The sequence below is a fragment of the Phragmites australis genome, chromosome 9, assembly GCF_958298935.1.
Source record: "Phragmites australis chromosome 9, lpPhrAust1.1, whole genome shotgun sequence".
Classification (NCBI taxonomy): Eukaryota; Viridiplantae; Streptophyta; class Magnoliopsida; order Poales; family Poaceae; genus Phragmites; species Phragmites australis.
In genome coordinates this window covers 9,191,838-9,206,263 of record NC_084929.1, presented here as the reverse complement: position 1 = coordinate 9,206,263, position 14,426 = coordinate 9,191,838, and the positions used below count along the sequence as shown (strand labels likewise).

The 14,426-nt window shown below is 42.5% G+C and overlaps 1 pseudogene; it reads left to right on the top strand.

Annotated features, from left to right (window-relative positions):
- The first annotated feature begins 2,370 nt into the window (after positions 1–2,370).
- On the top strand, positions 2,371–7,544 carry LOC133927983 (serine/arginine-rich splicing factor RSZ21A-like; annotated as a pseudogene).
- The last annotated feature ends 6,882 nt before the right edge of the window (positions 7,545–14,426 follow it).

The following is a 14,426-nucleotide window of genomic DNA, read 5'->3' as shown; positions in this document are numbered from 1 at the left end:
CAAAGAAGTGCCTACATCTCCATTGAGGAGCTCACAAAGAGCTGGATCTTTTCTAACCCTATCCTCTTCTAGCGACCAGAAAGATCAAGCTAGATTATCTTACTCAAGTCGATGTCGATTATAACGATTGGGTGCTCTACGGGCGACGCCTTGCTATCTAGGAGCACAAGGCTCCAAGAGAAATGATCACAAATGTATGCTCGATGATGAACTCAATGCTCAATGACTCAACTTCACTTCCAAACACAATCTCTCAAATTTAGCGCAAAACTAAGCACTAGAGATGTTTGGAGGGCTTTTAAATGCTCTTGGGAAGCTTTGTGAAAGTGGAGCTCAGCAGCAACAGCAAGCAATAAATGCTAGGAGGTGTGGGGGTATATAGAGCTCACCCTCAAAAACTAACCATTACTGTTCTGACATACCTACCCTGGAGTATCCGGTGAACACCGGAGTCTCCGGCCAGAAATCAAAAACGGGCTCAGAACGGTGTCAGAATTAGCTGTTATGGTTCTGTTGAACTGTCCGGAGTCTCCGGGCCAGACTTAGTCACCATGAAGAAACAGTCCGGAGAATTGTCGGACTCTCCGGCCTCTCCAGGTACCGAAGTATCCGGCGAACACTAGAGACTCCGGTCATTTAAATTAAATGCTAACCGAGGCTCTCTTGGCAAAATCTCTCTCGAAGACTCCGGTAAAAAAACTTTTTCTTCCCGGAGTATCCGGTGAACACCGGAGACTTCGGTCTTTTTTATTAAAAGTAAAAGCTTAACCGAGGCTCTCTGCCGGAGACTTTGTCGGAGACTCCGGCCAAAAATTCATCAACTACTGGAGTATCGGTGAACACCGGAGACTCCAGACTCAGTGCACACTACCTAGTTTTCCTGGTGTTCGTGGGTGAATGTGTTTCTCAACTATTGATTCTAATAGGTTATTTTGAGCATTGAGACACCATAGAAGCTTTTAATTGCAACCCTCTTAATAGTACGGCTAACCTAGACTCAATTTCAAAGATAGAACAATTTAAATCCTATTGAGTACTACACACCGCTTCTCTTTTCTTTTCGAGGGGCGTCAATCGTCGTGAGTCTTCACAATTGAGACTAAAATCTGTTCATAGCTTCGATAAACATATTAGTTCTTTAATCGTTTTGTTATCAATAAGCCAAAACCCACTTAGGGAGTCTAGATGCACTTTCAAGGTTTTCCTCCACCCATGATCAGTGAAGTATCTGTCCCTGGTCCAGACTCTCCAGCAAAAGACTACCTTGCTAAGAAACAGGATATGATAAATCAGTTGAGGCAGAATCTTTCACAAGCCCAGGCGAGAATGAAACGATATGCTGACTTGAATCGATCTGAGAGACAGTTCAATGTCGGAGATTTTGTGTACTTAAAAATGCAACCATATAGGCAGTTGGTTTTTGGCTTAAGGAACTCATTGATGTTAGCTACCAAGTTCTATGGACCATTCAAAGTGATTCAAAAAATTGGCTAGATAGACTATAAGCTATTACTTCTGAAGATGCTCAGATTCACCGGTCTTTCATGTTAATCAGCTCAAGAAACACATTGGAGAACATGCTGTACCTTCTGAAGATCTTCCTCTAGTGGATTCTCATGGCCACATCAATTTTGAACCTGTTGCTATTTTAGAAACTAGAGCACTCCCAAGAAGGGACCAAGTTGTTACTCAATGGCTGATGCAATGGAGTAACTCACCCCCTGATGAAGCTTCTTGGGAGGACAAAGATTTTATCAAGTCTACATTTCCCAAATTCTACAGCAATGTTATCAAGACATGGTGGTCTGAAGAAGAATCTACAAATGTTCCTATAAGAGATTCTTTGGACACTTGAGGACAAGTGACCTTTTAAAAAGGAGCGATTTGTTATGATTCAAGTTTTTATGGACGGCGATGGTGTCTTCTTACCGCTTGACGGTCGGATCTCCGGCTATGATCGTTTCCTTTTTATCTTGCCATTAAAATGGTTTTTACCGCGTGACAATAGCTAAATCGGTAACGGTTAAACTGGTTGTCCAACTCATTCGTATTCATTAGCTTAATGCTGCGATTAGTTTAGCTTAATGCTGAGATTAGCAAACAGCATATATAGCTTGGGAGTCCTCGAGTTGGACATTCACTTTTGTATTTCTGTTCCAGAAACATCATGAGGGGAAAAACCTGAGAATATTTCCGGGATTTCAATGGCGATTCCCTAATTCGCGTTGTTCTTCTGAAACGGAGTTGGATTCTTCCCCGACTTGTGACATCCACTCCATTGGTCTTCGCCTCCGTCGTCCTCGTGGTGGTCAGTGCCGTCCAAATCCAAAACCCTAGCTCTAGCTGTAGCCTCCCGCCCGATCACTGGAGATGTCATCGTGGCTGTGCAGTGCGGTGAGCCGGGCTGTGGAGGCCAGCGGCCGCAGCGGTGTCACCCGCACGGTCAAGGGCTACACCGATGCCGTCGCGCACCACTCCGGCCAGGCCGTCGCCGACATCCTCCACGAACGCATGGTGAGCTCAACAGACTCTCAGGCCTCCCCTCCCTTCTCCCTTAGTGCTCCTCCCAGGCGTCCCCATGAGGCTTTCCCAAATCTGGATGCGGCTTACTCTGAGGTCCGGAGCAGTGGGCCGGGGCGCGATTCGAGCATGTGGTATTCCTTTCGAGGGATGAATTCGTAGCGTATGCGCACAAGTGCGATGTGCTAAGTAAATCAGTCACGAATCGATTCTTAATTTGTGCCGCATGCGGTTACTGCAGTTAGTCTCCCTATTTTGCTTTGCATCAAACTGAATTTTGACTTCTTTGGTATTAGTCTGGAGTGCCTCTTCTTGCTTGTGCTACTGCGGTGGCCATTTGAATCCTCTCACATCAAAATGACCATCTTCCGAACGTTCCAGCCAGTTCCATTATATACGCCGAGCGAGGCCTATGGTTTCATGAAATGGGTGGTCGATCAGATGTTAAGGATGAGACGATTTTATGGTTAAGCTGTAATTTCCTTTTCTTCTGTTCTGAGGCACTAAATTGTTGCCGTGTAAAGGAAGGGAGAGTAAAAGTTAAAACAAGCACTGATGGGAATGTTCTCCATTTGTCGACATCAATGAAATAAAACAATTAGATTCTTGAATCCTCTCATACATATGCAGGGTTGGTGTTGTTTTATTCACCAATATCAAATATGTGATGCTTTAGTCTATAAAACAAACAATTGTTCTCATGGGTGTTGACCTAAGGAGAGCTGGGTGTGTTTCTATAATTCCAATTTCAGTTATATCTTGTGTGTATTTAATATGTAAATAAAAGAAAATTTTATTTGTTAGGGCAATGGATTCTGCAAAAACTGCACGCTGAGGGAATCAAGATGATAGATTTGCAATGTACTGCCCGCCTCAAGGGTTACTAGAGATAACTTATTGTTCCTCAAGTAAGAAACTTGCTTTCTGTGTGCATGTGTGGCTGAGCTGTGAACCTAATTATTTTTTGTCTTGTAGCAGATGTACCTGCGCCTCCTGTACGTGTCGTGTCAACGCCTTGATAGTTCGCCGGTGGAGTAGCCCGGCGCTGGGGTCTATGTCTACATGCCATTAGTAAGTCCGATCATCCCCTTATTTGTTTCTTCTTCGAGTTCAAAACCGTGATTTTCATGGTCTAAAGAATGATTCCATTTGCTATATGATTCCATTGTGCAAGCTTTTCTCTTTTTAGAATCTCAAGACCGCGATTTTCATGTCAGTTTAGGGGCTCTACTGCATTTAGCATGACATCAATCCATGATGAGGTTGTCTGCGATGATATTCCTATTTGAGCTATGCAATCAGGTATGTGCTTTGAGTGCTTTATTGTCTTCTGTGGTAATATGCCAATTGGAACAAATAAGCTTGCTATTTGGTACCTGGAGCTGAAGCTTTAGCTTGAAAATTGTGCCCTTTTCCATCTGCAACTAGCATCATTGACCACTGAATATGATGCCTTACTTTGAACATTTTCCATGGTGTAGAACTATTGAGCGGACAGGATACACATTGTGTTTAGTGAGGCACCAAGCAACACTGCGAGGAGGTTAAGGGAATTGGGGGAGTTGGACATAAATGAGAACTGTGAGAAATTTTTGGCATCAGGGAGCTTCGATGTGATAACTGCAAGGAAACAAACCCATTGCTTTGTCCATTGATCACATAGTACTACTGAAACTCCCTATTCAATTATACTATATTTTCGAAAGGCAAATTTCGTCTTATATAATTTGGTGTTTCAGACAGATAGGAAATATGACCGAGCTAGATTGATGCCGCAAAACAAGACGTATCTCGCTGGGAATTTCATGAATTATTCCATCTGGGTTTTGTGGTGGAACTTTACTACTGATGATGTATCATGTATTACCTTAAGCTTTGCAACATTCCCACAAGTTTGATGGACCTTGCACGCTATAATCTTATCAAATACACTAGGGATACATCTAAGATTAGCTTACACTATGATAGATTTGTGTAACTACTGCGAATGATGTGGCCAATTTTCTGAAAACAAAGATTTCATCCTGAACCCTGAAGTTCACCAGAATGCTTAATTGTTGTGATTACTAACTGATGAAGTTATGATTGAATGCATAAATATTATATTTACCTTTTACACCCATATATGCTGCTGCTGCTTGACGCTGATGATTCTGATACGGTGTTCTTATTTTATTCCATGGAAGCAGTGTATGGGTTGCTCAAAAACCACCTGGCTTTGCACTTTGCATTTATTGATTTTGATTGCCAGAGGGATGCTCAAGATGCAATTCATGATATAGATGGTATGTGATCAATGTTTTCTCGCGAGCATGTTTAACCTTTCTCAGCATGATGTATCATATGACCATATGTATACAGCATTTCTCCTTTTCAGCCTTACTTTTTTGGTTAACAAGATAGATGTTGGTGGCTGTTCTGAGAAATAGCTGAATTGTTATTAAACTCGTTCAAAGTTTATAATGTATGGAAACATCATTTTGAGTTGAGGTCACAGTTGACTATATTTTACTAACATATGCTATCCACTGTAGCCATTGGGAGAGTGGGTAACGTTAAAATTTACAGCTGTCGAGCTGAATTTATTTGATCTTTTGTGTTAGCATCTTTTTTTCCACCTTTTTCTTTTAGATTCCTGCCATCCTTATTTTATTGTCAAGGCTTCTATATTCCATGTTTATGGTCCTGTGTAGATGTATTGTAACCTTTTGCATTATGTTTGCATAGGAAAGAATGGATGGAGAGTTGAGCTATCTCATAATGCCAGCAGAGGTCGTGGTGGTGGTCCTGATCAGCATGGTGGGTTTGAGTCAAAGTGTTATGAATGTGGTGAGACTGGGCACTTTGCTCGTGAGTGCTGCTTGAGGATTGGTTCTGGAGGTCTTGGCAGTGGAAGGCGCTGCAGCAGGAGCCGCAACCGCAGTCGTAGTCCCAGATGCCGCAGGAGCACAAGTTATGGTAGAAGGTAACAAAATCAGTGTTGCTATTAGTCTTGCATACTTTTTTTTTTCTTTTAAAAGTAACTGACTTTCTGTTACTACATATGCCTTAAATTGCTGTCATATTTTTATTAAGATGAGATGATAATATATCATTCAGGAAAAGTTTTTTAAATTTCCTCTTCCACTTTATCCACAACGTCCACTCATTTGTGGATGTAAGCAATAAATGTGGGCAAATTTGTCTGTTTTCGTCTTGTTATTTTCATTATTTGTTGTACTTGTCAAATAAGTACTGCACTGTATGCTAATCGCGTAAGTTGTCTAATAAATGAAGAAGAATGAACCTGAGAAATAATACGCTCTGCAAACAAAAGTTACAGCTCCGCAGCACGCTCTCCAAGGCGTCGTAGTGTGTCACCAGCTTGTGGACACAGCTATAGCAGGTCACCACAATACAACCGCGGCCGGTAGGAGTCTCCCTACGATAACGGGTAATGCAAGTTTTAGTTACTAAATTTTTCATTTTCAGATACTGGAACATCTTTGCACCTTAGCTGTATTCTAATGCAATTTTGCTATCTTATATTGCCAGATACCGCCACAGCAGGAGCTAGAGCCAGGTCTGTTTGTCTGAGGACTGTTCTGTTGCAGATATTGTTCTATGGGCTGTCAGCTATGAACAATAACCCATTTGAAAGATCCATCATTGACCACTAGACTTTGGTTAAGGTTCTCATAACTTTTATCTATCTTATTATGCTCAAGTCTATTTTATAATCAGTAGAGAAACTTATGGATGGATGTATCTATTGAACTATGACCAGCTATCTTTTCTTCTCTGTGTTAAAAAGGCATCATCCTGCACTGCTTAAACGACTCAACTGACTACGACTTACAGTTATGTCTTCATGGTTTTGTTCTGCACTCTTCATTCTTCGCACGCCCTCACATGGGTCATGCAAACAAATGAGAATATCGCCTGTTAGTCCTACCGACGCCTCTTCTCGATCCATATGCTTCGCTGAAGATGCTGCATGTCTGAAAGCAGTAATGATTTTCCTTCTCGAACCATTTGGTAAGGTTTGATTGTGTTGACAAATGCAACATCTGGTGTTAGAAGCACAAGTTTCTGCGTAGGCCAGGTCTCTTCTAACTGAACCTGGTTAAGGAACTACAATATTTAGTTGGACGTCTCACCTGCGCGCCATGCTCTGTGTCGCTGGAGGTTAGACGAGCGGCAGCAGGCAGATCAAGTTGTCGGAGATGAGTTTATGCTCACCATGTGTTTGTTCAAATGGCAGACTGGTCTCTTGGTGCATCCATGTTAACTTGTTCTAGATTTTGTTTGCCCCATCTGCATGGCATCTCTTGGTGCATCCATGTTAACTTGTTCTACATTTATGTAATTGTGGGTTCTTCACAAAAGCATGATCATTTGTGATCAGTTTAATTTCAGTGAATGTACAAAACAATTTTTCAGTTAGTAGTGGAATCTTCTCTGTCATTCCGAGCAAGATAGTGTTGTTGGAACCTGTGTATTGGTGGAAGGAAAGGTGCAGCAACATTTGTGGAGCTGAGAGGACAATTTTGCACATCGAGCTGTCAATTCCATTCAATATCCAGTGTCAAATGTGCAGTTTTCTGCAGAACATGTCTTCAACACTTTTCAGAGCTAATTTGCATCTCACTGCTGGAACAACAGTGGTAATTGGAAATTTTGGATATGCAGACATTATTTTAGTTGATGCATCTGGATTGATAAATTTGTTTTCCTTTTTAAGGCAGCTAAGAAAGCTTTCAAGTTTTACGTGTTTTTATTTTGATTTGTCTATATTTCTACAGATTTTTCATTGAATTCCTTGAATTAACTACGATACAATAACTGGTGAAAAGATGACGACAACATTATGTTCAAGCTGGGCTTATTTAGGTGACGAGGATAGACGTGATACGGATATTGACCATAAGGAAGTGCTTGATGCCATCGGCACGGAGAATTATCGGACTCTCATTGTGCAGAGAGTGTTAAACACTCAAATAGAGCAAGTGGAACATCAATAATGTCACAATTTGTTTTAGATGTTTCTCAGAGTCAAGGATTATCGTGTTCGAGTTATTATTGATGGAGGAAGTTGTAACAACTTGATAAGTTCAGATATGATCAAAAAGCTTGTATTATTGACAAGAAGTCATCCTCATCTTTATCATATTCAATAGTTCAACAATAGTGGTAAGGTGAAGTCATGCTATGCTTTGATATGCAAAGAGACCTTAGTTTCATTAGAGAATATATCTAGCTCTTTGCCTCGTGCTATTGCTAGCCTTTTGTAGGAGTTTGTGGATGTATTTCTAGCTGAGGTACCATTGGGATTATCACCTATTTGATGGATTGAGCATCAAATTAATTTGATTCTGGGAGCAAATTTACCAAACCGTGTTGTATATAGGACCAACCTGGAAGAGACTAAGGAAATTCAGCAACAAGTTTAAGATCTATTGGATCTCAGGTACGTACGAGAAAGTCTTAGTCTTTGTGTTATTCCTATTCTTTTGGTTCCTAAGAAAGACGGTAATTGGCATATGTGTGTTGATTGTAGAGCCATCAATAATATTACTATAAGATATTGTCATTCTATCCCTAGGTTAGATGATATGTTTGATAAGTGGAGTGGTTTTATAATTTTTACTAAAATTGACTTGCGAAATGGATATCACAAAATTAGGATGAAACTTGGAGATGAATGGAAAACTACTTTTAAAACTAAGTTTGATTTGTATGAGTGGTTAGTAATGTCTTTTGAGTTAACTAATGCACCTAGTACTTTCATGCGATTGATGAACGAAGTTTTACGTGCTTTCATTGGAAGATTTGTGATGGTATACTTTGATGATATCTTGATTTATAGCAATTCACATGAGTCACACTTTGATCATCTACGTGTTGTTTTTAATGCTTTAAAAGATGCATGTTTGTTCGGTAACTTTAAAAAGTGCATCTTTTGCACAGATCGGGTTTCTTTTCTTGGCTATGTTATTCTGCAAAAGTTTATGAAGGAGTTATTGTTGCCTATCGTGAGAAGGGTGGTTCAATTAGTGTAGACCATTGAGTTAGTTAGGACCAATGTATTCCACGTAAGGCATTCATGTAACGTATGCTACGTGTATTGTACTATCGTTGTTGCAATTTATGAGGGTGTTACCAATTCAGTATGAATAGAACTAATGTATCACGATGTACTGCCTTACCCTTACATAATATTTCATTATACCATACTATTTGTAATTGAATAAGTTGTACCTTGTCATGTAATGTTGTATTATGTTTGCACGCGTGCTAGTGGTAGGGTTCATAATACGAATGGTTTTGATGTGGAAAGTTGCAAGCCAACGATTAATTTGCCTAATAGTGTGGCACCCCTACCCTGGCCCCTGCCTCTAGCACGCTTTCGACAACGTCCTGACGCTGATTTTCACCTTAATGTAGAGTAGGTTTCAGAAACTATACAGTTATCAGTGGACCCCTAATAGGCCCGAGCAGTCTAGTGAATAGGCTTTCCGGTGCTACCCCTAATAGGCCGGTACAATCTAGGCAATAGGCTTTTTAGTGCTTCCAAATCTATCCACTACCGCCAGAACTTCTTGTATATAAACAAAACCCATCGATTCTCTACTCACACATCTCCTGACATTGAATTGAATTGAAACAATGGTGTATCCTCATCCTCCTGATGGCCCCACAATCCACCACCTCCACACCCCCATTTAGACGTCTATGGTAGAAATTACTACGGAAACCACAATGCTCTTCCTTGCTCGTTTTGGCTACCATGTCGACATGGAGATGACGCTGTAGTCTAAGTTTATGAGCATTTTGATGACACATGACATCAATTCTTCAATTGTCCACATTTCAGAGTACGAACAAATAATGCTCACTTTCTTTCCTATTATCTCAATATCATTTACTTTTCTCATCTATCACTTTTTCTAGATGGATGATTGTGGGTTCCAATACTGGATTGACCCACGGATAGAATACACATTCAAGAATGCATCCATCACCTTCACATAGTCATCGAGGAACTATATGGACAATTGCGTCAAGAGAGAGCCAGAAACGTTAGAAGATGCTATATCCCACCTCACATGGTGGGTCAAAGGAACAACTGGAAGTAATATTGATGCATTCTAGCTATCGACAGAGGATTTGATTTTGTATTTGACTTGTACTGTTTTTTATTCCCTAAGACATGTTAGGTGAAGCATCGGTACACCACTAGGGGTATCGTATATGCCATCGTTAATTTGGTTGACATGTTCAGTATGATTGTTATGGAATGGTTGTTGTACGAGTCAATGGTCCGAATAGAATCACAAAACAAAAACATGGTACATGAAAGCTATTATGACAGTACTAATAACATAGTAGAATGAAGAAAGACAATAACATAACACCATAAAACTAACAATGACATAGCTGCCTATAGGTTACGTCCGCTCTTAGGGATGAGGCCCCTGGTCACAACCGTCCTCAGGACCCTGCGCCTCCTCGCTCTCGCCTGGTTAGCTGAGTATGTCAAGTGGTCCAGTGGAATAATCAGCCACTCAAGCTGTCCAGTGGGCAGTGGAGTGGCGTACTCATCCTGGGAGGGCCGTGTCCCTGGGAGTGACACGCCAGGTAGCTGCGATACACCAAACTCGTCGCTCTGTCCGAAGATGAAGTCGTACCCAGGGACTTGAGTAACTTCCCTTATAAGCAGCTCCATGTAGCTACCCTGCGCCTCTACGTCCCGGAGATTATCGATCTTTGCACACGGAATAACGAAGAAAACATGTTAGCATCAATAAACTATGATATACGTAACAATTTGTTATGCATGAAATGAGTGTTGTACCTAAGCTAGGGATACGAGAACTCGAAGGACCTGGGTCCGCGGAGGAAGGGTGCATAACCCCAGCGGCCACCGCCATGGGTGAAGGGTGTCCTAGACACTGTGATGCCATAGTGGGGGTCATTGGCACTGGAGAACGAAAGCTGAGGCAACATCCCACTATAATGGGGGTGACTAGCCCTGGTGAAGGACTACCTCGCCGTAGTAGGTGTCAAAGAGGAAGTCAGGGTCGAAGACGTCCTCGATGGGTTGGCGACGAAGGTCGGCCATTCTGGTGGGTACGGCGACTTAGTGAAGGTGGTGGATGGGCATGTAGGGATATAAGGCGATGCTCGTGGTCTTATCGTAACATCCGAGGACGAACTACAGCTCATCGATCAGAAGACCTTGGCCACGTTTCGAATAATCCAGCCAAACACCATGCTCATCTCGGCCCTGGAGACCTCGCCACCACTGTGAAGTCGCAACTTTGATGCGCGTGCCTCGGCATCAATCTAGTACAATATGCCTCTCTACAAAGGAAAGCTTCATTTAATTACATAATCTTTTCACAATCTATTGTAGTAAATGAGGACTAGCGTAGTATTATTCGTACCTCAAGATAATGTGCTTGGTCCCTATGCGTCGGGTACGTGTTGCGCGCCTCCACCATGTGCTGTGGAATCTCAGCCAGTGTGTACGTGACTCGGATCTACGTCCGAGGCATGAACCACGAGAGGTACTTCGCATATGCTTCCTCAAAGTGCGGTCGATCCTTGTCCATGACGTGCTCGATAGCTTGGTCCCATTCATCAACCCACTACTGCACACGCGATGCAAACACGCTTATGGAATGAGCCCCCTCTGCGTGAACCTACAAAAATATGAAAATGTAATTACAACATTACACACCTGTGTATATTGATAAGCACTGACCTAGTCACCTATAGCGAGAACGCTTGGAACTTCCCGAACTATCACATCACGCGATGAGGTAAGTACTCCTCGACGTAGATATAAAAAATGAGGGTGCAAGTCATGAGTCAGTACTCCCGATCACGTAAGCAGAGCACCAAAAGTGCTAGCAGAGTGTGTCGATGTATCTCGGCCTTCATGTATAGCCTCCAGCGGACACACTCCACTATCAGCTCATCGAACTGGTGAACAAAGTCCGGGTACGTGTGGTGTGTCTACACGCTAGACCAACTTGGCTGTGCAACCAAACTAATTTAGAGAAACAAAAAAGGAAGTAATGAACATATACATACATAAGTAGCATAGCACTTACCCTATGTTTGCACCACAAGGACCCAATGGTCGGGCCATCGACGTTGTCCGCAGCGAACTGGTACGCGATATGGTCGACAACAGGCCTGACGATGGTGATGCGCTCATACGACCACATCTGAAGAAGCAGGGGACACCTAATGAGGATTGCGTTGATGTCTGTCTTCGTTCAGCCATAGCACAGGCAGCGATACGTCGTAGCCAGCACAGCTGAAGCCAAGTTGTACTACTGGACCTCCCCCAAGTTGGCATCTACAACCTCTCTGCATAGGGGATCATGCTCCTCGAGACCGTGTCGTTGTGGGTCTTGGTGAACATGACCCAGCCGTACAACCATAGGAGGTATGGCTCCATGTGGCAGGAGACGTCCACATTGCCAGCCTGTGGGTGGATGTTGTCCGCCTGTAAAAAAGGAATAAGTATCAATATCTTCATCCGTTAGTAATATAAATGAGATGAGAATACAATACAATATATATGTACAACAAACTGAACGAGAAAGGCCTTCGTCGGGTTGTGCTTCTCAGTCCATGGAAAAGGCCTGAACGCGGTAACGCCGTCCCTCCATCCAATGATGGAGAAGCAAGCTAACATCCTGTTGCACCAACCCACGCCCACGTCCCTAGCCCCAACAATGGCACCCGTGCAAAGCATGCCCATCAGGAGCGAGACGTCCTTGAGTGTGGTCGCCATCACGCCGAACGGTAGGTGAAAACGCGAGGAGGGTCCTATCGTAGCTGAATCGCATCACCACCTCTGAGGCCCCCGCCAACGCATCCACCTCCACTAGCTGGCATAGCGGAAGTAGTCCAATAGCATGCAACCTGCAAACATGATACATTTAGAGACGAATACCGATAAAAATCAGTATGAAACACTAAATTCAAAATGGACAAACCTTGGGATCCAGCGCTCATCAATCCTCATGAGCTCATTCGGCACATGAGGTCGTAGTGCTGGGAGCTCCTCAGCCTACACCATGATGCGGTACAAATGGTGCCTAACATCGAGCATAGGGTCAAGCAGCTCTAAGTGCGTCGTACCTACATGTTCACAAGTTCTTTACATTTGTATATGAAAAACAAACACAGAGTAAGAAGTGTCCACAAATCTAGACCTGGTCTAAACTGGTATTTATTTATGAGAACTGAACAAGTAAATGTTTAACATATAACATGATATAATAAATTATTCAAATCGTACATAAATATGTAAACAAATCACAACCTAACACGTTACAACCTCGCACACAGTACAATGTTGTGCACATGAATATCCATCACACCATGAATTACAACATTAAATCGATCTCAATAAGACGACGAAGCTTACACCCAAATGCCTCATGCACCACCTACTCTGTAGATCTGACCACACATGTCCAATCAAGCCATCATCTATTCCATATTGCAGATCCTTAATTGCCACGAGCATCATAGTATGTCGGTCATGTATAAGGCACACGTTTGACCGAGCACTAACAATTATCATCCTCACACGGTACAAGAACCAATACCAATTGCTAGTGTTCTCACTCTCCACAAATGCAAAAGACAACAGTAGAACTTAGTTGCTTCCATCAACCCCAATAGCAGCCAGGATCTGTCCCGTGTATTTGTCGGTAAAAAAAGTACCAACGATACACAGGATAAGCCGACAATGCTTGAAAGTTTTGATACATGCTCCTAATTAGAAGAAACATTGCTTCAGGACATATTTGTTAGGTTTGAATAACAATTAGTACTTATTAATGTCGTAATACGTCCTCGTGTTCTTTCGAGTAATGGTTGGTAGCAAATATGGCAGATTGTCATATGATGCTTTGTAGATCCCGAACCTCATCTCAATTGCCTTCTTCTTCGCCCTCCGTGCATTATTGTAGCTGATATTGTACTTATACTCCTCCTCAATTTGCCTGATTATGAACCATGGTTTATAGTTTAGGTTGTTCACAATCTAGCATACATCACATAGACGACAAAGGCTGAGGTGATGTTTCTATGGCTGGGCTCAAGTTTGTGCATCATGCAAGTGTGGTCAACCACAATTGACACCTCCCAATAGTTAACCCACTTTCCCTTAAAATCGTGCACCCGCCACAGGCAACCTGCCTTCACGCACTTGACATCATATTCCTTCTTGCTTGACTTCACAATATAAAACTGTCATCGAAGCGATATCGCTCATTGAGTCACTGCATCCTTCATGGCCTAACTAGTAGGATACCTAGCATCCTGGGTCACCTCATTCTGCATATACTCCCAGACCACCTGATTCCCCTCATTCACCACAAGATTGTTGAAATTAAGGTTGATTCAGACTACGGGAACAGAAGCATCATCCTCATTATCCGAGATATCATACTTAGGGGATTTGTTAGCCTAAAGATCATCTCGCTCCATCTGTTCAATTAGAGAAGGGATTCGTTCCCCTCATCTGCCTCACCAGTTGGTTCAGTCGAATACTCTGATGAATGTGCACTATCTGGTTTGACATCATCCTCATATCCTTCCTCATCACCCTCCTCCTCTGCATACCCTCACCTTGCATCTCCCTCACTCATTAGGAGAAACCACATTAGTAACGGCTGCTCAACACACGTCACTAATATCCTATTAGTGACGGGTTCAATAAGGACGCGCCATTAATGCGTCTTCTGATCGGGACCAGATATAGACCCATCACTAATGAGTGGTCATTAGTATCAGGTCGTAAAATGATCCATCACTGATGATAATAGTGACGGACCAAGTTGTGACCCATCACTAATGACTAGGTCATCAGTGACGGGTTATCCTAGGACAGT